This window comes from Thamnophis elegans, chromosome 4 (assembly GCF_009769535.1).
Source record: "Thamnophis elegans isolate rThaEle1 chromosome 4, rThaEle1.pri, whole genome shotgun sequence".
NCBI lineage: Eukaryota > Metazoa > Chordata > Lepidosauria > Squamata > Colubridae > Thamnophis > Thamnophis elegans.
Window position 1 is genome coordinate 81662117 of NC_045544.1, and position 26873 is coordinate 81688989.

The following is a 26873-nucleotide window of genomic DNA, read 5'->3' on the forward strand; positions in this document are numbered from 1 at the left end:
TCAAGCTGAAAAGATGCCATTTGGGCCATGAAGTCCAACTGTGCTAAGTGCAGAAATCCAAATTAATGCCAATTAAAAACCCCTCAACAGATGGGTGCCTGCTAAAATACATCCAGCCTCACTATCTCACTGTATAATTGGTTCCACCACTCTAGTAATCTAGTCAAAGCAGGCTGGTTTGGGGTAATTGTTGCCTCCTAAGATAGTTAAATAAAATTTAATTGGTATAGGAATGCTTTGTTTCTTCTGTCAGTATGCATGTCCCTTCCATAGACAGGCATACTTTTTCTTCCATAAGCTTTCCCTCTGCACCTGAGCGGAACAAAGCAAACAGATATAGTCAAGACTTTACAAGAAGCCAATACTTTCCACCTCAGTGCTGATATTAATTGTAGTTATAGGTAGTTTTTTCCGTCATTTTCTGTCCTAATGGAGCTTTGCATAGATGCTGGGGTTGTCTCCAGGTATGTATTAGCTACTCAGTAGAATGGTGCATTCTATCTTCATCATTGCTACCTGGAGCCTGTTGAAGAGGCCAAAGCCAGTCCACAAAATTTTGTTCAGAAAAACACATTTCTTTTAAAGTTAATTTTCTGTCAGCCCTGCGGTGACTGCAAAAGTCTCTGCCAGCCCTGCGGTGACTATAAAGACTCTAATGAGAAGAGGGATGGTAGATATCAATTGAGCATATTCTTTCAGGAATTATTGTCATATGGCTTTACTGTGTCAGTGAGAATGCAAGGGAAAATTCTGAAGATTGATTGATTGATTGATTGATTGATTGATTTGTTTATTTATTTATTCATTCATTCATTCATTCATCTGATGTGGAGTTTTTATGGATTTCCAGAAGCAAACAGGGTCACAAATACCATTTGTCAAAATTATGACTTAGCCACTTTTAAAAATTATTCAAATATTATGATCTGCCTAATAGATCACCTGAGCAAGTTATATTTAAAATACCATAAAGCAATACAATGATATAACAAAATTCCATAAACCATTTTGACAGTTTTTGAAACACACTGATACCCTTGCATTATATGGTTGGGAATAACCCATGTGCAACTTATTGTTTGTTACTAGCAGCCTCTGATTCTGGAAATTGTAACAGATTGTATTCATCCAAATTTTTCTGAAAATATCTCCAAAAAAATTATAGCAGCTGGTGTTTTCCAAGAGTTCATTACCAAGTTGTCAAACTGGACATGCATGCAAATATAGAAACAAGTTGCTTATACGTTAGATAGATAGATAATTGACAGACAGGCAGACAACCTTTATTTTCAACCAGCACAGTGGTTCAAAAGAAACAAAATCTGGAATAGAGTAAGCCACCAGAGCTTCCAAGTGATCCTCCAAGTTGATTTGTGCTGAGAATATTTTTAACTGGATAACATGCAATTTTCTTAACTTTATATGGTACTTAGGGTGTAACGCCCGGAATAAGATTTTTTAAAATCCTTGCCCCAAGATATCTCAAAAAGCAACCAGAAAATCTTGGCTCCATCCACACATGGCAATAGTGTTCTACTCATTCCCCTCTCCTTTCCCCAGAGCTATTAAGGAATGGTTTCTCCCCTTGTTATATATGCCTGTCCAATATAGCTGGACTCAAACAAGCTAGCCAAACAGACATTAAAGGAAAGATAAAAATCCATACATAAGCAACCTAAAAGAGGAATTTCCACTACCATTTATTACTATTTGATTAACTAAAATAGCAGAGGTAAACATTGTGGTCCAAACATCCTATGGATTGTCTTTAGAGATTCTCAGTCATCCAGGTCATGCTTGTCCCCAAGGTGCTTTTTTTAGGAGGCAACTGGACTTTCTTGTTTTTTTCTTTTGAAGACATTTCATTTCTTATCCAAGACGTTTCTTCAGCAATGACAGGATAGTGGGAAATGGAAGGATTTATATTCCTCGCAGACAGCTGGAAATCTGCATCCCTTTAGAGGTTGTTGAAGCACTTGAAGGTTTATCTGTGTCCTCAAGTTCACCTGAACGGTGCTCCTGCTTCCTGTAGTCTGAAATTTTTCTTCTGGAAATTCTTCCACTACCTCACCATAGGGAATGCTGAGAGTTGTTGAGTAACCATCGGTGAAGTTGCTTCAAATTTCCTGCTTTGCCCTAATTTTTTCTTTTATTGTTAATTGTCTTATAAGGACCATGATCAACAATTCCAGCACATGCCTATTCCTCACAACATCCAGTTCTCCTACATTCATTACAATCTATGCAACTGAAAAGGAATATCTTGAGCCACTCCAGGGGTCTCAACAGCCATTGGTGACATTTTTATAACAACCTTTGCCACCCAAGGATGACTTTGGGGAGAAAGCCATGACAAGCCATGGCTTGGGTTTTGCCAGGAAAGGCACCCAGACAAAAAGAAAAGTGCAATGAAACTTGCTCCATTTTTGCAACATGAAGGAAAACATAAGCATTGTTTCTATCTGCCTGTTGTAATGTGGAAGTGACAGATCTTTACCTGGAAATGAGTTGGTTATTGGGAAACAAAAAAGGGCAAAGTCTGCCATATTGAAAACTTGCAAGAAGAAACCAAGTAAAGTTCCAGGGGCATCTGTCAAAAAAGTCAAGATGCATCTATGTTATCAAAGCCCTACTCATTTTTATGTGCTTATGGCCACCATTCTCACTTTTTTACCCCCATGGATGGTTTTTGTAGAGTCTAAAGAGCTGCAGAATCAGTGTTAATTTTTTCTCCTTTTGTAACTGTTCCCAAAGAGAGAAAGTTGCCCTTATACAGTATGCATTATTTCTTCCCCCTGTTGACTAATTGTTTTACTATTGAGAGCTTTTCATGGACCATCCAATGCATTTAGTACATCTATCCCACCTGTTCCCATCTGCTTTGTGAATGCCCACTCCACACTATGGCCTTCCTAAGGCATTATTGGTGAATTGGAAACATGAGACACTTTGAGGCTAATGATTACTTAATATAATGCACAAATTAGTATGCTCTGGTGAAAATGCATAATGTAGAAGTGCTGAAAGAATGCCAAGACAAATCCCTGCAAGTGTGTGTATCAACACAGAAGCTTAGTTAGAGTCAGGGCTTAGCCCAAGGACCTGTTTTCTCTAATACTTTTTCTAATATTGAAACAATTGAAACAAAATACCTCTGAACCTTCTTTCTCTCCCATTCCACTGAATAAACCCTTGCACACATGGACTGCAAACTAATTTCTAATGACTGAAAGTTCAGCAAATGATTGTATAAGTTATATTTTAGCAGTGCCTTGGAGACGCCCAATTCTCTATTCTTATTTTTATTGCATTTATGATCACATCTTTTCTACAGACTTAGCACAGCATATATGAAATTCCTATGTGGATTCCCTCTCCAGAATTATTAGTTTCAGTCCATCAGAATGTTTGAGTAATATGCTGATCTGGGATCTTCTAAATATCTAGGCTGGGTCTCCAAGTTTGGCAACTTTAAGACTTGTAGACTTCAGTTCTCAGAATTCCCCAGCCTGCATGGCTGGCTGAAAAAAAAACTGGCAATTGAAGTCCACAAATCTTATATTTTCCAAGTGTGGAAATCCTGATCTCGAACAATTCAAAATACACATAATAATGTACACCATTCTTTAAGGGCCATTGCTCAAATAATAACTAAAATGGAAATATGCATAAAAAATAAAATGTACTTCCTGATGGAAAACACTTCCTTACAAAAAGTGTGTGTGCTAGGAATAATATTTACAAAAATGTAACGAGTTAAGTGAGAGGTACTGTACATAAGAAGGATAGAAATATTTGTGCAAAGGATTTCATTTGTCAAATTTGTAACTAACTCAGATGAACTTTGTATTTGACAAAATGAGAAATTCAGCTAAAGTAAATTTGACAGCACTGGCCACTTTTCAGTACCAGAACCATATTCACTTAGCTTCAGTAAGATGTACATATGATGTTGCCTTCTAAACATCTGGATAAGCATCTGTAATGCTGCGCAAAGACTGTTCAGCTCCAATTTTTCATATAAGTTTGCTTGTTGCTGGGAACTTATTCAGAGATGGGATATAGTGGCTTGACACATAGATGACAAGAAAAAAATCTTTATTATCTTCCTCCTCACCAGTAGATTAATATAACTTTAAAGAAAAAAGTGCTTATGCAGACAAATGGTGCATTCTTATGAAAACTCATTGATAGCTACCTGGGGAGAGTTCATCAGTCCTTGATACCCAGCTTGTTATTCCTAGTAGTTCATAATCATCATCTCCTCAATTTTCATTAAACAGTATCTTCGTCATTCAGGATTTTAATAAAGATGAAAAATGGCAATTCTCAAGGTATAAGGATCTTCTATGGCTTAATTATCTTACAAATAAAAGTGGGTGGGAAGGGATAGGTGTGCAGAAGGAAAGCATCCAATTAATAATAGCAAATGATAGATGCTTCTGCTTTTCTTTTATTAGTTCTTCTATCTTCCTTAAAGGCTTTTTGAATGGTGCTCCAAGTATTACATTCAAAAAAATTGAGCAGGCCTTCCTTGTCAGGTAGAGCTAAGAGGAGAAACTAGATTCATTTGATTTAAAACTAATGTCAATTAAATGTAATTAAATCCAGGTAATGTGGTCACTTGCCATGTATTGAATAGTTTAAAAATCATACATTAAAATTATAATTTCAAGCCTTGAAACTAAACTCAGGTTTGTGGACAGCATCACATGAGGTCTTGGGGTCATAAATTGGTTATTTTTAAGCTCACTAGTCTATTCACAATAGTGTACTTCCAAATCAAATCTGTTGGGAACCTGGGCATGTGTGTATGTTAATGCCATACTCATAACTCACTAGGAAGTGTATTGATCGATACTTTTGAACTATGATGTTGGAGAAGACTCTTGAGAAGAGTGTGGGCAGCCAAGAAAACAAACCAATGGATCATCAAATAAATGATCCAGAGTTCTCACTTAAGGCACAAGTGGTCAGGCTCAATTATCTTATTTCAGACACATTATGGAAGAATCTAGTTAAATAGAGAAGACTGATCCTGGGAAAGATGGAAGGAAAGAGAAGAAGGAGATGACCAGCAGCAAGATTGATAGATTCAGTTATACTGGTGACGGGAATAATGTTGATGACACAGAATCAATCAATAGCAAAGGGTATGATGTTATCTTAACAGAAGATACTTTCGATTGCTGGGAATCCAATTCTTCTGTAAGACATAGATGAAACCAGTTACTTACTGAGTGTGATAACTGGGGAAACACAGTCAAAAACCAATAGGTGTTCTTCAGTTTTTTTCTGAAGGGAGACAGAACAGATGTTTTATTATTACATTAATTCAGATAGGTAGCAAGATTGGTTCCTCTGAAATATGGGTAGTTAGATTGATTTCCCTTAGTTATATATAGTTGGCAAGCCACATTTAGTTCTGTCACCATTTTATCTGATCACAAACTAAATGGGGTTCATAAGTGCTGTAGATACAGAATAGAGGATTTCCTGACACAAATTTAAAAAATCGGTGGAAATCCTCTGAGAACCATTTCCATAATCAAAACAATTTCCATTTCTAATAATTATGCTGGAACAGCCAGCAGCACCTGATAGACCTGAGACAAATCAGCTTAGAAAAGCCTGCATGTTCTTTTTTGAGGACAATTGTTGTGTTCCCTTGGAAATCATTTCAAGTCAAGGGAAAGCATTTCTTAAGACAAATGATTTCCTCACCCCAGGCTGCAAACCAAAAGGGATGTTTCTCACCTTCAGATTTTCCCTTTCTCTAAGTGAAATTAGAATGGATGAATGAATGCATTATGTCACTTAAAAAAATGTTACTGTCCTGGGGCTTTCTTCTTCTTCTTCTCCCTCTTCTTCTCTCTCTCTCTCTCTCTCTTTTTTTTTTTTTTTGTAATTGTGCAATGAACTTGTACCTTGAGAAAAAGGAGAAGCTGTAAGGACTGAATGCATCAATGCTGAGTGCTAATGTAGGGTTGGAGCTTACTAGAATGCAATGGATCATTTGTCGATTTGAACACATGTGTGCTGCTACAGTATGAAATAGAAGCTGTAACTGCCAGGTTGGAAAATAGTGAAGGCGTGTTTTCCTGACCCTAAACCCAGTGGTGGGATTCGGCCAGTTTGCACCTATTCGGGAGAACCGGTTGTTAACTTTCTAAGAAGTTCGGAGAACCAGCTGTTGGAAGAAATATCATTTTGTTTTTTTCCACTTTACAGGGCTAATCCTGTAAGGAAGGCAGGAAGGAAACATTCTGGTATTGTTTCAAGCCTAATCTTTATTGCCCTGCTTACAGAAACTGCCTCTCCTCTTAGCCCTTATTACATTGTAACAGCTAAGGTGAAGCACCCATCGACCTGAGTGATGTTGAGTTGGTCCCGCCTACACATTCATATGACCACCGAGCCATGCCTACCCAGCTGGTCATTAGGGCAGAGAATCCATTGTTAAAGTATTTGAATCCCACCACTGCCTAAACCACACCCACTTAGGTGCCAGCTCCTGCTTTTGACCTTAAAGATGCTAACTATAACAAAGGGAGACAGAACAGATGTTTTATTTATTACATTAATTCAGATCATACACTTAACTATTTATAAACCTAGAAACCAATACATCAAAACATTCACATTGCAGGACTATTTGCCTCAATGATAAGCTCCCAACAAGAACTGGCCAATGCTGAGAGCAAAGTTTACCTTAATTAAGAAGCAACTTGCTTGCAAAATATGCTTGCAAGGCTCTGGAACTGGGAAATGTATGTAACAATAACTCATAGGCTGATTGGTCAGGCCCCCTGGGCTGCAATGATTGACAGTTCAAAATCAGCAGGAGAAGAAGAAGCCGTTAACTTTTTACTATATACTGTTTGTCTGATTTCCATTCCCATTCTCCCTGTGAGAGAAAATGCAGATCAGCAGTAATTAAGAGCAAATAAAAAATAGAGGCAAGGAAATGATTACAAATCTTCCCTTTTCCATTTTCTTCTGCCCCATCTCCACATCTTTGCAACCAGATAAATGAATCATAAGATTAACAGTACTTATGTTTGCATTTGTACATAACTCTACATTTTCAAGTTTATAATTAAGATGGTATTTACTCATGGTTTCAACATCCTTCACTATTGGCCTTGGGAATTGTAAACTAGGAAGACATGATATAAAAATCTGGTCACTAGCAATGAATATCAGTGTGGTGCAGTGGTGGGTTGCAGGCGGTACACCCCGGTACGGGTGTACCAAAGCCTGCCCGCAACACTGGGTACCGTTCCGGTATGGTGCTCTGGAGGGCCCACCCACCTGCCCGAGCTCCTTACCTGTCCTTTAAAGCCTTCAGCGCTTCCATGGATGTGCATACAGCACCTGTGCAACACTCCACCAAGCAGCTGTATAATTGTGGAGGCTTGCGGAGGCATTGCTAGAAGGTATGACACATGCGCGTGCCATGCGGATTCATGTGGAGGACGCCGGGGCCCGTTGCAACCATACCAGTTGCAACAGATCCGGAACCCACCACTGGTGTGGTGCCATGAAGTATATCCAGAAGAAAGGATTAAGAAATTGAGAGCACCAGAAAGCACCATAGAAAAAAAATTGATCCAAACTAAGTATAACATGCAATAAAGTAAAGGTACATACATGCTTTTAGTGAGAGGAAGGTAGACAAGTAGGTATGTACATAATAGGATGGGTGCACAGAAATTGAACAGAACAGAATAATAGAATTGGAAGGGCCCTGGGAGGTCTTTTAGTGCAACCCACTGCTCAGGCAGGAAACCCTACACCACTTCAGACAAATGGTTGTCCAATCTCTTCTTAAATCTTGCAATGTTGGAGCATTCACAACTTCTGAAGTTATTCCACTGATTAATCATTGTAACTGTCAGGAAGTTTCTTCTTAGTTCTAGGTTGCTTCTACTCCTTTATTAGTTTCCATCCATTGCTTCTTGTTCTGCCTTCAGGTGCTTTGGAGAATAGCTTGACTCCCTCTTCTTTGTGGCAACCCCTGAGATATTGGAACCCTGCTATCATGTCACCCCTAGTCCTTCTTTTCATTAAATTAGACATACCCAATTCCTCAACTGTTCTTTTTATATTTTAAGTAGTTTGGCAGTTATTTTATTAAAAAATGAATACTCTGAGAATGGAAAGAGGGAGGCAGAAACTGCGGTTCTACAGTTGTAGGAAAGCAAACTTTTATAATTGAGTTATTATTATGGTTAGTTGCACAATCAGCCAGATGCACAATCAGCCAGATGATGATTTCAACACTTCTGTGCATGCGCAACACTTCTGTGCATGCACAGAAGCATCCGGGCAGGTGGCCAGAGTTTCCTGCCACCGACCCTACTGATTCAGCCAAACCAGGCAACTCACCTCTGAACTTCACCCCAAATACCTATTATTATGTATGTATGCTTTCATTTGCCACAATCCTCTTACTTTTACTTGCAGATCTTTCTATTTTGTGATTTTCTTCAGCTTTTCCTTCACTATTCTGCTGTCTCCAGATACTGTCCACTATCTACACTTTTTGGTCTTTCTTATCAACAATTGTTAGGTTTGGTGTGTTAGGTGGCAAGTGTTTGTCTGTTTGAATTCTAAATTCCCATAGCATTTTGGTTTCTTCATTTTCTATTACTTTCTATTTTGTGGTCCCACCAGTTCTTGCTTGCAGATAAATTGTAGCAGGCCAATTAGGTCTCTTTGGCATTCAGTAACTTTTCATGGTATACAAGCTTCGATGCATTTTCTTTACTGTCCTTCAGATATTCTTTCAACAGCCTTTTTCTTCACAGTCTATGCACTTGCAACATTTCGTGTCCAGCTATGCTTTGTGGTAAATTGCTTTATTTATTTGTTTGTTTGTTTATATGTTTACTTACTTACTTAAAAAATTTATTGGCTGTCCATCTTACCACAGGATAACTCTGGTCATCTTACAATCATAAATGCTTTATATCAGCAGAACATTTATCAAGTAAATATTCCATTGAGCTAAGCTCAACTGTAGATGACTTAATGGATTCTTGGCAGAATATTTCCACTACATTTTATACAGCAGCCCAGTCTAGCCTACAGTCCCAGGATTCTTTATGGTTTCCCATTCAGTAGTCCACAGGGAGCACTATTTATTTATTCTTTAGATCAGTCATGGTGTTTTACTTACTTGGCCATTTTCATTGCATTGTAATCCACTAAAGAGAAGATGAGTCCTCTCTTAGTCCCTCACATGTATGAATCAACATCTTATTGTAATTTTACTATTCTTATATAATGTTCACAATGCAGGCCCTGAAATCCAGTTCTGTAGGTGAAGGACACAGCAGAATGTTTAAAAACAAAGAAACGTAAAGAGCTCACCTCAATCTCTTCCAAGGTTATACCAAAACAAAATTGCAAAAGATGAACAAATTTGCTCAAGTACAGTATTATCTGTGCTAATGTTGTAATAACCATATGTCAATAATAACATCAGCTCCAACATTTGGCACCTATGTTATAAATATTTGCTGCTCTACCTTAAAATGCAGTATGCTTGCTTTCAATACATTTTTGGCCTCTAGCCTCTATTTATCACTGTAACTAATAATTTACTATAGAAAAGGATGCAGAGATGATGGTGGGCAAAAAAAAATCCCATCATCACCTTTATGATATTTGTCTCTCAGATTTTCACAGGAAGATATAAATGTGTTACAGAGAGTAATATTATAATAAACAAACAATGATGGGAAGGAGAATTTTCAAAATGATACCAATGCATTGCTTATCCAGAAAAGAAATTTTGCACAGTCCTAAACATTAGATGGAAATCTAAGAAGACTAAATAAAATCTCTCCCTATTATTCGCAGGTATGGCCATACAATATTCTCTATTTTTTTCTGAGTTTGTAAAGCTATCAATCACATTTCTTGTAGGCCATGAATCTTCTTTTTTCATAACATTTGGGATAATGTGAAGAGTCCATGGGTTTGCCGTTTCCCCCCCTTTTTAACTTTATCACTGTCAATAATAGTATCATCATTTTGTCTGAACTCCAAATGAAATCACAAGGGAATGCTGGGAACACAAATGGGAACAGACACTGAATTTTCCAGGTGCTGTGGCATGTGTCAGACGAGTAAAAGCGGAACGGTGGAATGGGAAAAAGAATGGCAATGATATACAGTAGATGTTCTCAATGGAAAGAACAGATGAATGACCCAGCTTTCTTTTAAAAAGTACTAGATCCAGAAAGCAAGCAGGATTCTGTACAAAGGAAACATTCTCTTTCATCTTCCATATGAAAGATCTTTCTATAGAAATTTTCTGAAGTTCACATTAGAGGGCAAAACCATTTTGCTTCACCAGTTTTCTGCTCAAGTACTTCCCTAAAGGCTAACATTGATTGTCATGTAACAGAGGAAAAAGAAGAATGGAAATGAAATAGGTTTTTCTCTCTCATGCTTTCAAAATGATTTCCTATACAGTATTAAATTAAGGCTGCAATTCTATGGAGACAAAGTCTATGAGTGGAGGGGGAAGAGAGAGAAAGAGAGTTAAAGAGCAAGAGCAGTTCATTTTCTATGTAATTTACAGGACGATCCCTATATAAGTCCCTTTTTTTAGACACAACCACATTCTGTGGTATTTTCATATGTGGCATTCCCAAACATATGCTGATGTTTGCATTTTTTTTCCTAGTCAGGAATGATGAACAAGAAAAGAATCCACCTACATCTGCCACACAGGCTTCATTTGAGTCTCTTCTGGCAGATGATATTTCAAAATAACACTGATTCATGAAAAGTTTGTTTCATTTATTTATTAGATTCTTGTTTTTTTGTTACCTAGAGACAGAGAGGATGGTTAGTTAGCACAACATTGGCCAAGCATCGAGAATCAAAATAACAGCCTATGTATTCCCAGTCTTTTGAATCTGCAGTCAAGATGTAGGCAATAGTGCATCAGACCATTGAGGCTTAGTGCTGATTCTGTGGTTTCCTTGAAATCTCAGTGATTCACATGAGGGCATACTTGTGTATAGGAAAACATGAGGGATGCTATTGAAATCTGACTGGCTTTATTAAGTGGTTAAATGCATGCAGTTTAGTAAAAACCAAATTACTTTGGGGCAGATCGAAAGGAATAAGTAACCAACAGTATACAAAACATAATTAATTTTGTTAATTAATTGTTTAGAGTCAAAATCATCAGAATGAAATAAAGGTTGACTAAGCAAATGAAGATAACTAAACAAAGAAGTTAATGTGTACGATGATAGAGCTTTACCACCATGCTGTTGATTTAAGTTGGCTGTCTTTGACATGTATCTTGGGGAGGGGCCGGTGTTACTGTTATACTTTTTCTGTTTTTTATTTTATTGTTTTACGTTTTGTATTATCATCATAATTATTATTTTGCATGTCACCCAGACCCTATAAATGGGAGGGAGGGAGGGAGGGAGGGAGGAAGGAAAGAAGGAAGGAAGGCTTAATACAGTACCTTTTGGTGAAAATGTCCATTCTTTATACTTACTGTAAGAAACATCATCCCCTTGATAAACTTTAACATTCATCAGAGACATAATTCATGTTCTGTATTTATTTATTTATTACTTCCAAAATAAAAAAGGCTCAAAACCAGAACCATAACATAGTACATAATAAGGACACACCAATATATACCCTGTCTCCAAAGACTTAATGCCCTGAGGGAACAACCAGGTCTTCAAAGCTTTTCAAATGGCTAGCAGGTTCTGAGACAATCAAATCTCAGAGGAGAGATGATTGCACAGACAGGCACCACAATAGAATAGATTCCTAGATGTCATTATTTCAATAAATTGATATTAAGGAGACCCAATCTACTGAAAGTGTGGGGAGGCAAAAACAATTGGGTACAGGCAGTCCTGAAAATAATCTAGTGCTATATCAAAAAACACTTTGTAAGTGGTCACCAATATCATGAGTTACATCCAGAATCAAACTTGGCAGCTTTATCAGGTTGACCAAGGAGTAGGGTGACCAGAGGTCCCGCATCTGGCAGGACAGGCATGATTTTTCATCACTTTTCCCGTGTCCCGCCCGCTTCTCAAAAAAACCCGCTTTATTTTGGCGCTCGCTGGCTCCCCCGCCCATCATCAGCTGCCGCTAGCTCGCTCGTTCCGTTCCCCCATCTATTATATCTACACTAAAAATCTAAGCCAGCCCAGCCTGCCGCTCACTGACTGGCCTGGACTCCTAAGACACGGCGTGCTTAAAGTTTTCCATCCCAGCCAGCTCACTGATTGGCTGGAGTCTGCTTAGCACGCCGCATGAGTCCCCCACCCATCCGTTGCCGCTCGCATGGGCGGGGTAGCGTAGCAAGTGAGCGGGGAGCGAGCTCGCCTTTCCAGCTCCACTTCCAGACAAGCCGTGGGAAAGCCTCTGCGAAAAGAGCCACCTGGGGCCGCCACTTCTTCTCCGAACTCAGAGTAAGTGACGGGCGGGGCGAGTGAGCGGGAGGGATGGTGGTGGGATTGCCACCCGCTGCACTGCAGCTGACTCACCCCGGGCCGGGCGGGCTGGGAGGCTCTGGGCTTCCGGGCAGGAAGAGCGCAGAGGAAGGCAGAGCAGCGCTCGATGTGACTCTGCTATTTCTGCTGGAGGAGCCCATAGAATAGATAGGGAAGGTGGGTGGCGAGGCGGAGCAAGGGAGCACAAGCGGCGGATCCCGGGCTCATATGCAGAGGGAGCTCTCCAGGCACAGGAGCGCTGGAAAAGTGCTCCGCTCATGCACCCACCAGGATGGAGCACGCTCGCTCACTCGCTCGCTCCAGCCCTGCCTGCCGGCACGACTTTGAAGGGCTGGCTTGTCGCTTGCCTTCCAAGTAGGCCCGCGCGGAAGGCAATCCAGCCCTTTCAAAGTCATGCCGGCAGTTTAGAACTCGCCCGCCATTCAGCGAAACATCTTTCACTGAATGGCGGCCGAGGGGCATGCTAAAGTGCCGGCATGAGTTTGAAGGGCTGGCTTGCCACTTGCCTTCCACGTCGGCCTGACGAGCCATGCAGATCCCTTCTACTTTTCCTTCCCCCCTCCTTCCTTCCTTCCTCTCCTTCCCACTCCTTGCAACTGGTGGCGGCGAAATCGTAGTGATCCGAAGGGTTTGATGGCTGGCACAATGAAGGTCTTCTTCATCTCCTTTACCTCCACAGCATCCCCCATTTTCCTCCCCTACCCTCCCCCTACAAGGGATCTACAACCCATGCAGGAAGTTTGGGGGCGGGGGGTTGCATCTTTTCCCTGGCTTCTCCGAGCTTCGTTCCTCCCGCTTCCGCTCCTTCAGCTGGAGACAATTACACACACACACCCCAAAGAATCCTAGGCACACAAACAAGCAGCTTCCCCACTGTGGGCTTTGTTCTTAACCGACAGCGGGCAAAGGGAATAGAGAGAGGCAGCGGCGAGGCTACCTTTTGCGGGGAGAGCAGGAGCTTGGCCAACCGTGGAAAGGTGCCCTGGGGCTGGGATCCAAGGTGGGCTTAACTAGGTGAGGAACTTGTGCGGACCCGCCAGGGCGTGGGAACTGAGGAAAAGAATAGACAGGGGACACGTGTGGAGAAGAAGAAGTGTGCCGAGTCCTAAGACACTGGCGATCTGGGCTGCTGTAAGCAGGCGCTGGGCTTCGGGGGAGGGGGATGTGCAACCCCCCTACTCTAATGCTTCCGGCTCTTCTAAAGAAGGGGGTCGGGGGGGCTTGTGCAGACCCTCCCCCCTATTCCCGCATTTCCATGCAGGAAACCCCAAGCGCCAGGGGCATCGGACTCCAAATCCCATCGCAGCAGCCCCCAATGGCCAGTGTCTTAGGACTCCAAATCCCATCGCAGGAATCCCCACTCGCCAAGATCGCAGGACTCCAAGTCCCATCCCATCTGCTTCTAGATCTCCCTCGCAAGCTTCAGCAGCCCCGATGACAGCTCGGCACGCTGCTTGTTTGTGTGCCTGGGATTCTTTGGAGTGTGTGTGTGTAATTGTCTCCAGCTGAAGGAGCGGAAGTAGGAGGAACGAAGCTCGGAGAAGCCAGGGAAAAGATGCAAACCCCCCCAAACTTCCCGCATGGGTTAAAGTAGAGCCTCGGGATGCCTTCATATGGAATCTCCCCCCTTCCTCTCGGCTTTGACCTAGGGAGATCCCAGGCGCTCCCGCCACCCAGCTGGAAAGGAGGAAAAATGCCTGGTTGGGGAGAATCAATGAGCCGGAGAAGGCTGTGGGTGTCTCTGCCATACACTCAGGCGCTAGCCCTGCTGCTGTTGCTACTGGGCAGAAGCCTGGCAACTGACAATGGCAATCCTTCTTGCTTTCCCACTCCGCTCCTCTTTCCCAACACAAAGATAGACGAACGGAGAGATAAGGCAGAAGAAGGAAGGGATGCCTCGACTGACAAGAGGCACATCCTCCGCACCCTTAAAATCCCCATTTCCTCCCCACTCCAGAGGTAGGATACTGCAAAATCCGCATTCCCCCCCCCTCCAGGGGAAGGATACTATGAAATCCCCAATTCCTCCCCACTCCAGGGGAAGGATACTATGAAATCCCCATTTCCTCCCCACTCCAGGGGTAGGATACTGCAAAATCCCCAATTCCTCCCCACTCCAGGGGAAGGATACTATGAAATCCCCAATTCCTCCCCACTCCAGGGGAAGGATACTATGAAATCCCCATTTCCTCCCCACTCCAGGGGTAGGATACTGCAAAATCCCCAATTCCTCCCCACTCCAGGGGAAGGATACTATGAAATCCCCAATTCCTCCCCACTCCAGGGGAAGGATACTATGAAATCCACATTTCCTCCCCACTCCAGGGGTAGGATACTGCAAAATCCCCAATTCCTCCCCACTCCAGGGGAAGGATACTATGAAATCCCCATTCCCTCCCCACTCCAGGGGAAGGATACTATAAAATCCCCATTTCCTCCCCCTTCCAGGGGAATGATACTATAAAATCCCCATTTCCTCAATGTGACCACTGTCTGTGATCCGGTTTGTGATGGAAGGAGGCAGGAAAGTGCTGATGGAAGGAGGCAGGAAAGCGCGGGGCACCGGAGAGATCACCCAGCTGTATTTCTTTCATTAATTTATCCATTTCGGCACAGTCCATAATTTTTCTGAATAATTTTTCCATATAACATTTTTAATCAACACCCCCCCCCCCCCGGTCAAAGGTGTCTCTCTTTACCAATCTGAAAATCTGGTCACCTTACCAAGGAGTCACACATACTATTTGTTACAAGGTTATAGTAACATAATCTTTCATATCTGAATGCAGTCTTCTCCTCTCTCCTTTTAACTTTGTAAGAACTATGGAGGCTTCTTGTCTGCGATGTTTCTGACCCTAACTCATATTTCTTTATCTGACTGTTGTTTTGGTTGTGGCTCTTCCTCCTATTTCTCATGTTTATTTTTTCTGCCCACTCAGTCACTGGGGAAGCACACAGCACATGAAGTACAGGTATTACATGGTTGCCCATGACTACCCATACCACTACATTATGGATCAGATTCAGCTTTAATGGTCTTCAGGGGTGTACCCATATGCCACAAATTGCAATAATACAACCAAGAGGTGACTAAAGTATGAGCAACCCAGTGGTGGGTTAAAACCGGTACGCCCCAGTAAGGGTGTACAAGTGCCTGCTGGGAGCACCAGGTACCATTATGGTACAGTGCTTTGGAGGGCCCACCTGCCCGCCCACGGTCCTTACTGGTATTTGAGGTTTTTGGGACTTCTGCACACGCACACGGAGCATACGGTACCTGTGCAATGCTCCGCTGAGCAGCTGGAGCATCACGGAAGCATCGCGGAGTGTCACGGGCAGTAAGTATGCATGTGAGCATGTGCACTGTGAACATTCATGTGGGGGACGCCCAGCCCCGTTGCACTGTACCAGTTGCAACGGGATCTGGAACCCACCACTGAGCAACCTCAAGTAGAGCCTTCTGGTCCCAAACAGACATCACTATTTCCCAAAATTGAGTTATGCAAAGGACCCCCAGTCTACGCTTACCACCTATTCTTTGATCTCTCAGTACTAAAGATGAAAAATAGCAATAGCAGTTAGACTTATATACCACTTCATAGGGCTTTCAGCCCTCTCTAAGCGGTTTACAGAGTCAGCATATCGCCCCCAACAACAATCCGGGTCCTCATTTTACCCACCTCGGAAGGATGGAAGGCTGAGTCAACCTTGAGCCGGTGAGATTTGAACAGCCGAACTGCTGAACTGCAGTCAGCCTGCAGTGCTACATTTAACCACTGCGCCACCTCGGCTCTTCTAGTGTTGGGATAAGGTAGCCTCAAAATCCACAATCACTTATTCTTTCCAGAGTTACATCACAGCCTGGCCTTCTTCATCCAAGGTACCCAAGCCTGCAAGTACCAGGACAGAATGTTGACAGTATCACTTAGACTGCCATGGCAGAGATGTATAGTTAAGTATTGTTGGCATCCTTATGTTGAATTCTTTAATAAATGTATTGGCAATTGGAGTCAGGTTAGCTTTTTCCTAATTAGACTGAAGAATGACCTTATTCATTCTATGTACATTCTTACTGCTCTTAAGATAACAAGAAACCTCTAGAAAGGGAGTTGATCCTTCTCCACAAAAGCAACCCTTAGCTCTAGATTTTCATGTATCCAGATTAAGATTTAGTAATAGTTCTAAAACTGGAAAACATTTTTCTATTGGAACTTCAATGACTACAGAAAGTGATTGCCACAGAAATTGCAATCATGTACTAAAAGGTATTACTCTATAGGAAGCAAATATGTTAGCTATGCACTGCACTCAAGAAGAGGAGAATATGGACTGTGAAGAATCTCTTCTGCCTCCCACTGTTGCCACCAAACATGACAATCCAGGAAATGTGACAACCTGACATATCTTGCAGGTTGGAGGTGTAATAACCACCCACCCCTATGTAGTAATAGTTATATGGTTGTTAAATAATGTTGTAGCTCTAGAAAATATAGAAAGTAGCTATTTATTAGTGCTGAACTGAAAGAGAGTGGAAAATTTTGAGAAGCCTTGGAAAAATATCTTGAACTGTAACTCTTCTTTTCTACTAGTGCCATTAAAATGCAAAGCCAGTCAGCTCATAAACCAAATTAGACAGCTCTTAATTCTTGACTGCATAATGATCCCGGTGCTTATTTCATCAAAGTTTAATATTTTTATAACTGAAAGCCAGATTGATTACAAGTTATTTATATTTTTGCATGTATCCATTTAGCATGACTAATCATCCAAACTATGCCATCGTTGCATGTCCTTATGATATCCGATGTCATAACACAAAGAATGGAAAAGAACAGCAGTTTATATGAACAGGACACATTTCAGCCACATGCATTAAAAAAAAACTAACACAGAAAAATTCCCACTGTAAAAGTAAAACTGGATTTCTAATTTGACAAACAAAAGCTAACTGTGGCATCAGAGATGGTATTCATCAGGTTCTGACCAGTTCTGAAGAATTGATAGTGGAAATTTTGAGTAGTTTGGAGAACCAGTAAATACCACCTCTGACTGGCCCCTTCCCCATCTATTCTCTGCCTCCTGAGTCCCAGCTGATCAGGAGGGAATGGGGATTTTGCAGTAACCTTCCCCTGGAGTGGGGTGGGAATGCAGATTTTACAGTATCCTTCCCTTCCCACCAAGACACACCCACCAAGACACACCCACAGAACCGGTAGTAAAAAAAATTGAATCCGACCCCTGTGTGGCATGGTCACAATAACCAGTCCTTCAACGTTTAAAGGTATTTGGCATCTCTTTATGAAACTGTGTGGAATTGTTTGGAAGGAAAACAGCAAGCATTAAATATTGGGGGGAACAAAATTCAAGATGCCAAATACCCTTGTAAGAAGTTAGGTTGATGGTTTTCTTTGGATCATGCCACAGTTGACTATTTGATAATGGAGGGAAGGGTGGGTTGGGACCTGGATCATCATAGGGATATGTTGTAAGATTCCAGCAAGTCTTGGAATTAATGAAAAAAATGCTTGCTATCTTATTGCAGGGAAATAAAGGAACCACAGTTTGATCAGAATAACAAAATAACAGAGCTGGAAGGGACCTTGGAGATCTTCTAATCCAACCGTCTGCTAGACAAATTACCTGGACAACATTAATATTTTTGTTACCTTCCTCAGAGCAATGGAAATGTTTTACTTGAGCTTGGCCTCAGTGATTGACCATGAACTCTAATAATTTTTTTCATGTTGACTATGATCCCTGATTCCCTGAGACCAGTTATTAAAGAGGCAACCCTCCACAAAATATTTTGATAATAAGGATGTCTGCAGAATGTTTTAAATTCCTTGAAAAATGCAGCCTCCTGCTTGTATTTCAATGAACATTTGAAATAAGTATTTGCAGGATCTGTAGTAGAGACTTCTTGTTGTCCTGCAGAATATAGCTAATTGATTCATACACATAAAAGGCTTGAAATACTTTGTTTCTTATTTGCATTGTTCTTCTTGTTAGTTGTGAAGTCATGTCCCCATCACAACATATTTGCATGTTGGTGATTAAATGGGTGTATTTATATGTCTTCCTTTTGTGGGTGATTGCTTTGAATACAAACACTATAGCTGAAGAGAGGTGAAAACACTTTCTTTTCCTAGGCTGTCAATTCAGCCTTTTAATTCAATATAAATTGGCTTTTTAGGGGAAAACCCTTGACAAATAAAAATAAGTAATGTGACTGATCAGGCATTTGGAAACAAATTGAATTGGGCCTAAACCCCAGCTGTGCAAGTAAGTAATGACAAATATTCTAGCAGGAATCCAATAAGATCAGTAGCAGGGTTAGATAGTCTAAGAAGCACAAATAATACCTTTATAATCATGTTTCTTTGAACAGAAAGTTGCAAGGCATGTTCCTTTCTTTATCTAGTGTTCTAAGCCATTCCCTTCAATATTATTCTATATTGTAAGCCCTGTTTTTTACAATGCACTTTGGAGATCTTCCACATATGAAAGCTAACATTATACTTAACAAATCTGTGATCGAATGTGTTTTCAAAAATTCAAAGCGACACATTTCATTTCTCCAAACTATACACTTTTAAAAGATATATAACTCAAAGTAGGAGACTGATATGAAGAGAAACAGGGATAACTCTCCAAAGCAACTAGTTCATATACAGATGAACTATGTATGTCTTGACTGTCATTTAAAATTATAGATGATCTGATAACTTTTCATAGTGCTGCTACTAACGTGCTGCTGTAATTCCTCTAACTATTTCTATTTATATCCATATATATCTGTAAAATATCTATCTAGTCTCCCATATTCCTGAACCTAAACAGCTGACACTTTAGGGGAGTATTAATTCCCTAAGAAGAATTTCACCTGGTTAACGCTGTGGAAGTGACAAGGTCCTTGGAGCTATGAGCTCTGCCAGCTGTGTTTTAGATCCTTGGCCCTTACCCCCAGGTAATCAAGGCTTTCTGGGAGATGGCATCAGTGGTGGGTTCCGGGCAGTACAGCCCAATACAGCTGTACTGGTAGTAGCTGGGAATGACTTCCTGTGGGAGGAGCCTGTCGCCGAGGAGCTTAACGAAGCCCCTCTTAGAGTTCTGGTCTGTATATCTAATTAAGATCAATAGATATCATCCCTTTCTGGCAGAAAGGGACAGGCAGAAGCTCAGGTGTTAGGATTTATTCGTAGTTCACAGCCCTCTTCTTTTATTTTTGGGCTGCGAACAAAGAATGGATTCAGCGTAACTGAGCTCTTATCTCCAGCCAGTTCTTCGCAGCTGCCTTTTTGCAGCCTTAGACAGCCGACTCCCGCACTCAGGACAATGATAAATTGTTTTTAAGATAATACGAGCGGGTCGCACTTCTGTGATGTGTTTTTCTTTTTTAACTATCTAAATACCAGCCTTGTTTTTCCTTTGAACTTCTCTGCGCAATTGGGATACAAAATGGCGTTTTTACTGTGTTGGTGATTGATGACGTAATTAACTGGCCTTATTTCCCCGGAGATCGCTACTCATTAATGAGTGAAATCTACAAATAATTTATTGAGAACTGACCGGCTGAAGACACTGTTTATCTGTCTATTCTCAGATTATATCTATGATGTCTCCCAGGTCTAAACAGGCAAAAAAATCCTCCCCCCTCGTGCTTAAAGAACTTGTTACCAAATCGCTGCCTTTGTCTCCTACGCCATCTACTGGAGATTCCTTGACACAGGAGCTTCTCTTTCAAATAATTAATGACTTTAGAAAAGAGATTAAAGAATTTGTGTTGGATTTATGCGATAAAATACAGACCAAAATTGCCCAGATAAATGCGAATATGTTTGAAGTCACGTCTACTTTAACAGATTATATTGAAGAAATGGAGACGAAATTGGAAACTTTGGAGAGGGCTAATTTTAATTTGACTTCTAATATTCAAGCTTTACAACAAGAGATTATTAATAATCAAACACAACTTACAATGATAAATTATAACACAAAGGCGTCTGCAATAAGAGTCAGAGGACTGCCTGAAAAGAAAGGAGAAAATTTGAAACAGACTTTTGTAGAAGCTTTCAGCCAAGTGGTGGGAGGTCCGGGACTTAATTTTGATTGGAATATTCGAAAAATCTATCGCCAAAATTCGCATGTAGCAGAGCAACGACAGCTTCCAAGAGACATAATTATATATTTTTTCACAAGAGAATCCAGAAATGCGATTTCACAAAAGTTCTATAATAGCAGGCTTCGAATTGATGGCCACGATCTGCTCGTCTTTAAAGATATCCCGCTTCAAATGCTGCAAGCAAGGAGAGGTTATACTTTTTTAACCCAAGAACTTAGAAATCGTCAAATAAAGTATAAATGGGAAGCTCCAGTTGGAATCACAGTTACATTTGAAAATCAAAGATTTCGTATTAATTCTGTTTCGGAAGCTCGGGACTTTTATTATAAAACTCTGAAGGCGGGGCTTCTTGACTCACTCAGAAACGCGGAAGGACAAGGTGAAGGAAAGACAAGCAGCAAGTCACTTGGCCACAAGAAGGAGGGAGTTGTTCTCCCCCTACTGGAGAGGCAGAAAAGCGGAAATTGAGGATTCAGTTATATTTTCAAAGCAGCGGGACACGTGGTTATAAGGCAGAGGGCTGCCTTTTCTTTCCGGAAGGGCAGAAGAGTAAAGAATATAGACCTAGCGATGTCTTTAAAATACTTTCTAAGTTTCTGGACTGATTAAAACTTTAGGATTTCTGTTTGGTATGAAATCGTAAAGCTGTGTACTGATGAGGATTGGAAAGAAGCATTGCTTATTCTAGACAGATACTATACGGGACTTTTACAAGACTTATTTGAATTTCAATCCAAACTGCGCATGAAGTGTTTTCTGTGAGGAAAGCGGGGACTAAGATTTATTTGAATTGCGGTTTGGGATGAATGGAGTTGGGAAGAGTGGGGCAGAAAGGAAGGTGGAGCGGGATATTGATGAAGGGATCTTGGGATTGAACGAACTGGTATGGATTTTGGGCACATATTTTACGAATTTACATGTTTGAAGTATAACATAAAAAGCTCAGGATTTTAAAGCGAAGAGCGAGATCCTAATCTTATGCAATTTGGGCTTGGGAGGAATGGAGACGTGAAACGAAGGATAGGAAGATGAGTAGCGAAAGTATGAAAATAAATTGATTTTTGTATAAACTAATATTTGAATACAAGGTTAAGAAAGGCTACCTGGAGATTCTACAGGAAGATGGGGGTAAATATCAAAGAAGTAAGGGACGAGGATAAAATATAAATGGAATGAATCACACTGTTTAAATTTTAAGAATGATGGGAGGCTGAGCATAATGCAAAAGATTTTTCAAATTTTTTTTGATTACTCTTTTGTTTTTTTTTTTTGTTTTTTTCTTTTTCGGAGTGTTCTTTTTATTTTATTTTCATTATTATAAGATATTTTGAAGGTGAATGGTATTGAACTGTGCCGGGTGTGCGACCTGGGAAGTCGGAGGGGGTTAGGGAGGGGGGTCCATTGGGGGTGGGTGGGTGGGTGGAGATATAGTTTCAATATATAGAACAAGAAGAATACACTTGTATACTGTTGTTCCTTATCTTTTCTTTTTATTTTTCTCCTTTTTTTTTTCTTATTGCTTTTTTCCTTTCTTTTTTTTTCTTTTTGGTGTAAGGAATAGAGAAATGCGCCATAGTGAGAAGTAGAGGAAAGGAAGAGGGAGAAGTAGGGAGGGAGGAAGAGGGGAATGTAAGGAGGATGAGAGGGGAAGGAGGGTGAGGAAGGTGAGAAAGGAAGATAGGAGGGGAAAAGGAAGTAGGAGGGGTGATCGTTGGAGGGAGAAAGGAAAGTTGGAGGGGGAGAAGAAGGGGTGTATGAAAGTGATAGGTTGGGTTTATGAGTTGTGTTTAGGTTGGGGTTGTTTTTTTTTTTTCTTACTATTATATTATTATTATTGCAAATATCCAGTATATAAGTGAATGTACAAAATTGAAAATGAAAATGAATAAAACATTTAATCATCAAAAAAATAAAAAAATAAAAAAAACAATAAAAAAAATAAAATAAAAAAACAATAAGTAGCTGGGAATGAAGCTCGTTTGGCCCACCTGCCCGCCCCCATTCCAGGGCTGTTTATAACATGACCAGCCAATTGCACACACGTGCACACCACATGGCACCTGCACGACCTCTGCCGAGCAGCTGGGTGTCGCAGGGCAGTGGCATTCACAAGTCTGCGCAGCGCTCATGCCTGACTAGGATGCCCGGCCCCATGCATAGCGTAGGGGTTGCTACGGGGTATGTTATCTACCACTGGATGGCATGCATTAGTTCCAAGCAGCGATGAATGTTTCTTTGTGGGACGTTTCAGTCTGTGCCCTCCTCAAGAGGCCATCCTTGTATCTAACAATATAGAAACTTTCATCTCCTGCAGTCTCAAATTTTCCTTTTTTAGAAAGAGTTATTGAGAAGGTTGTAGATTCAGAACACCAGGAGCTTTGGAAGAAGCAGATCAGATTTCAGATCAGATTATAGTAACAATTGCGGCAGTTCAGTTAGTAATATGGCTGTTAAGTGAATCTGGCTTTTCCATTGACTTTCCTTGTCAGAAGATTGCAAAAGATGATCACATGACCTCTGGGACATTGAAACCATCATAAATATGAGCCAGTTGACAAGTGTTTGAATTTTGATCATGTGACCATGGAGATGCTGCAACAGTCATAACAGTGAAAAATGTCAAAAGTCGCTTTTTTCAGTGCCACTGGAACCTGAAATTGTCACTAAGCAAACTGTTGTAAGTCAAGTATCTGCCTGTATCTCTAAGCAGCAATTCTCTCCTATAAATCCCTAAAGGAAAAATATCCAAATTCTAACTGTGAGGTCTTACAATTTTACTCATATCATTAAAGCCAACAGCAGACTGGTAGGTATAGAAGAACTGTGAGTTTGTACAGGCTGAATAGGCTTCTAAAACCTAAGGCTAGAAACCAACCTTTTCCTGCCCCTATGCCTAACAGTGAAGGTCAATATAAACAGAAAGACAATGGCAGATAATGACATTTGCTTTGCTTAAGTCCTAAAGCCTGAGCAAAAGGGAAAGTCAGGGGGGGAAAAACCCATGCTCCTTCCCCCCCTCCTCCTTGCCCAGAATTTTGTCCTGATTCAGCTTCCCTTTTTCTCCCATGGGTTTCTCTAATCTTTTTGTGGGCATTTTTCTCCGCATATCTTCTTGTCTCAAATTTTCCTTCTGCTGCCTGTCTGCTATTTTTAGTCTTTTCCCATGGGTTCCGAATCTTCCATTAATGCAGTTTTCCTCCAGCCTCCTTCTGGGCTCAATCCTGTGAACAATCTTCTCTTTTTCCATCCGATTAAGCTTTGGCTTCACTGTTTTTCCCTCCCTTTCCCTTGTAACACTGAGGTGGGAAAGCTCTGCTAGAACTGCTTCACTTAGACTTCCTCATAAGTTAATATTTCTACTGCAGAGGAGCAGGCCCTTGACCAGGGGTGGGTTGCTGCCGGCATTACTGCCAGTTCGGTACGCGCACGGTGCATGTGCAGTTGCCCAAAAATAGATCTGTGCATGCGCAGAACGTTAAAAAGGGGTGGGAAACATGCCGCACTGACCAGAGAACCAGTTCAGAGGCGTGGCAGGCCTGGGTCGCTGCCGGTTCCAATCATCCAGGCCACCAAACCACTATCGGTTCACCTGAACCAGTCCAAAATGGTAGCAACCCACCTCTGCCCTTGATGATGTATGTGCCTAATGACCTTGTCTTTCCTTTCCTTTTTTAAAAAAATCTAATGACTCCTGTGCAATAGCCAAACCTGTGGGGTATATGTCTTCTTGTCTACTCTCTGCATTCTCCCAAAACAAGCTTGGTCTGTATACCTCATCCTTTCTGCCATCTATTCCCCTTACCTTACATTTGATCTTTAGGGGATTATGAGCCACAGTAGTGCAGTGGTTAGAGTGCAGTACTGCAGGCTACTTCTGCTGGCAGCTGGCTGCCTGCAATTTGGCAGTTCAAATCTCACCAGGCTCAAGGTTGATTCAGCCTTCCATCCTTCTGAGGTGGGTAAAACAAGGACCCAAATTATTGGGGGCAATATACTGACTCTGTAAACCACTTAGAGAAAGTTGTAAAGCCCTGTAAAGTGATATATAAGTCTAAGTGCTATTGCTATTGCTATTATCTAAAGTTTCATTCTTAGATGTTAGGATGGCCAGCCTTAAAAGCAGTGTAACTCACCTAACCTACATACAGTCTACATACTGCAATTGAACTTTAAAATCTTAATCAAGTTTGATAAATCTTAATCAGCACTTATTTTTCAGCTCTGCTGCAGCCAGCTAGGTTACATGAGTAAGAGCAGTTCTAGGCCTGCTGTAGGCAACGTGTCGTTCCAAAACACTCCTAAAAGCACAGCTCTTCTCTACAGTACAAAGGAAGGGGCCTATATTTGAGAGGCTTGATATGACAGTAAGATATGAATTAGTTTCTCTGAAGAACCTGCAGTTACAGCCTGGCCCATGGCAAATGTGAGCAAGCTTAACTACAACATGGCAGATGAAGCTTAGTTACCGCTACAAGTATAGTTCTTCTGTTTTAATTCCTTTGCTGGAATCCCCCTGCTGGCTGAGTGTCAGCTGGAAGAGCCTCAAGCTACTGAAAGCAGAATAGTGTTGGGCTCAGGATGTTGCTGCTAGATTTTGTATTTTGAGAAATGTTGTTTATCCATTTAAAAAGGGCACTAAAGTGCCTTCCTTCAGGTTCTCCTTTAACTTCCTGGTGTAATCTATAGCCCATGGGACAATTACTAATGAGCTTCCTCTCTTTGTTTTTTCAAGATGAGCCAACCTCCAGCAGATACTGCAGTTTGCAATGGCAAAACTAAAGCTGAGACAAAACTCCTAAGTGCAATACACACAGTAGAGAATTTTAAGAAGATTTTGCCCCATGAAAATAAGGTGAGCATCTTGGTTGATTCAAGATTAAAAGTTGAAATTCTATTTTGGAGAGGGGGTGTGTTGTGGCCCAACAGTGGCCGGCTGAGCTGTTGGTGGAATCTGACAGTGATGAATGATATGGGACTGCCCTGGAGGCTGAGGAAGACTCTGGGAGGTGTTCGGAGTCAGAGCAGGGACTAGAAAGGCCGGTTGGCTACCAGGTGGCGTCTGAGTCAGGGAGCAGTGAGGAAGAACAGAAGGAGGCTGTCCCTGACATACATATGTGTAGGGCTGTGAGGAGGAGGGAGCAGCTTTGGAAAAAGGCTCGCAGAAAGAAATAGGAACAGGTGGCTACTGATTGGAAAGCTTATAGGTAGGGCAACGGGAGGGGAATTTTGCAGAAAACAACAATTTACTGATCCAGCCATAGAGAAAGATTGGGATAATTTCATGAGTTCAAGCCTTGTTTCATAGAGATAGCTTTCTGGGCTCCCAACCAAGGGGTTGCTTATCTCCCTCCTTAGTTGTGGCAGACAGCCAAGTCTGCGTCCGTATATATTGTAGAGGCTTGGGAAGAACAGGGAGCAACTAATTCTTAAGTGAATGGAAGCAGGAAATTCAATGATCTCCAATATCAACAATGAATGGCCATAGTATAAGTTGAACTGTCAACAGTATTAATAATTAGAGAAGCATGGTATGTATATCTGTATGCTTATTGAAGAGAGTTGGAAGTATTTTTTTATTTTACCTATTTTTGTCACTTTTTAAATTTCCCTTTTGTTCCCATCTCCTATTTTCTTCTTTTGTTTTAATGTTGTATTTTAATCTCTTTTTTGAAATTTAGTTAGTATAAAAAGAGAGAAGCATACTTAGTTTTAGTATAATTAACCAATAAAAACAAATGAAATGCACAGGACAATGAGACACATTGTGGACTCCAAAATAGATTGCTTGCTTCAACCAATACAAGGTAAAATGGGTATCCCCTTGCAGAGTGAAGGATAAGGATTTTTGATAAATCTTTTTCCTTCTAGTTAAACATGCCTGTGATCTTGGAATCTTCCAAAATGGGGGAGAATGTCCTTGTTCAAGGTTTGTCCTTCACTGACTTTTTGCATGAATGAATTTGTAATTTCATGACAGTTCTTTTAAGCATATGGTGCTTAAAAAAAGAAAGGGAAGGGAAATCTACAATGCTTTTTACCACAGAATAGTTCTGACAGACTAAGTTTTTTGTTTGTGCATGGATGCTCTCCATGGTGCACCATAGCTTTGCACTAGCTAGCTAGCAGTGTTCAGGGAATATGAGATCACCCAGGCTTTCTTCTGCCAACCTTACATCGCATCCAGGCAGGTCCAGCACCAGTTCTCAACATAGTGGCACCTTGTCCTACGATTGTTG